Genomic DNA, 1,743 nt, shown 5'->3' on the forward strand with positions numbered 1-1,743 from the left:
GGGGGGGGGGGAGGGTGGAGGGGGCGCCGCCTGCAGCGCGTCGCCCGCCGCGGTCAGACAGTCGCCCTGGGGCTCGGAGGCAGCGAGAAGGGCCAGGCGCGTTCCAGGCAGGGTCTTGAGGGTGCTGCGGTAGGTCTCGTGCCGCGTACCCCCGACATTGAGGATCACCCTCTCGTTGTTCTCGATCTTGCCCATCTCTGTGGCTCAGACATGACTGGGGGAGGCGAACACAGCGCCAAGTTACAGATCTCGGCCGTCAGCGACACGCCATGACCCCCGCCCCCACCCCAGCCAGGAACCCCGAGATGCAGGGCTGGCAGATAGGCGAGGGGCAGAGAACTCTCCCAGAGGACATGGCGTCCAACCCTGTCCCGCCTCTTGCATCACACCTTTCCCAGGTGTCCAGACAACTCAGAAGACAGCAGTCCAAGTCTGCCTTGACCTTCTGTGACACTTTTCTTCCTGCCTCACACTCCCTTCCCTGGTTCTGATCTCGCCTTCGTCTTTTCACCCTCACCTTTCATTCTCTATCACCTTTCAAGTGGAACCTGTTCTCAGCCCCTAACCCCCCTTCCACCCCTAAGCCCCTAACTCTTCCTCCTAAGCTCTTGTCCTCCTCTCTGCCCCATTCTCTCCCTCTCCCGGGTAGGATCTTCTCGTCCACTCTCCTGACCCCCTGTCTCCCTCTCCCCCAACCTGGGTGCAGTTCCCTTGGTTGGGCGTTCTCTTCGCCCAGGCAGCTTGGCAGTGTGGGGGGAAAGTCCCCTCAAGAGAGCCCCGATTGCACGCGTACCCTCGGTCCACCCTGGGCTGCTCGCTGCTCCTAGCACTCAGGGAGTGCCCTTTGCACGACCTGTTCTTGCCTCACCTCTACTCTCCCTGCCTGGCCAGGCAGAGACTGAATGCAGAAGTCAGAGCCAAAAAAACCGGCCCTGCTGTTGCCATTCACCATGGAGACCTCCGACTCATTTCCTTAGCCAATTTCCTTCTCCCATTATTGCTGTCGTTGTTGTTGTTATTATTATTACTTGGGAAAGGAACCGACTAACTAGGATCCATCTTTGAGAATAGAAGTAATCAAGGCATCCCACCCATCCCCCTCCCCAAGATAAACAAACGTACTGGCGGGTACAGGGTGGGCGCTTTTGCTTTCTAGGAGGGGCAAGGCCCCGGGGAAGCTGCGGGAGGCACACCCCCTGGGTCCCTGAGCTGGAAGTCTGTCTGCCAGTGTCCCCGGTGCCAGCCTCCCAGCCACCTCTCCCCAGGGCACATTGCGGAAAGGCTGAGGGGACCGGTGAGGGGCCGTGCTGGGGGATAGCTCCCTGCAGGGGCAGCTCGCCCTTCCTGGGAAATCACCCCGTTAGCCTCCCATCCCTAGTTACCTTAAGGAGACCCAGAGAAAAGTGGTTTCCCTTTGGTTTCCGAGTGAGCGAGGTTCTTTGGGCAGCTGGACTGAGTCTTGGCGCCCAGCTGAGCCGCCCTTCTCCGACAAGAAACTACTTGTTGGCGTTTTCCGGGTTCAGGTGGTTGGGCCGCCTCTCTGGGCACTGGACTCGGGCAGACAGCCCCCGCTGGCCGCAGGCAGCGCTCCCAGCCTTCATTCTGCGATCTGCGGGTGCGCCCGGCGCCAACCTCCTCGCCCAGAGTCACCATCGCGCAGGGCTGGGCAAACCATGGAGCTCGGGGCGGGTCCAGCCGGCGCTGCCCGACCCCGCCGAGAGCTGGCGGATCGGGTGGGGGGGG

The sequence above is a fragment of the Tupaia chinensis genome, unplaced genomic scaffold (assembly GCF_000334495.1).
Source record: "Tupaia chinensis unplaced genomic scaffold, TupChi_1.0 Scaffold000085_1, whole genome shotgun sequence".
In the NCBI taxonomy this organism is placed as follows: domain Eukaryota; kingdom Metazoa; phylum Chordata; class Mammalia; order Scandentia; family Tupaiidae; genus Tupaia; species Tupaia belangeri.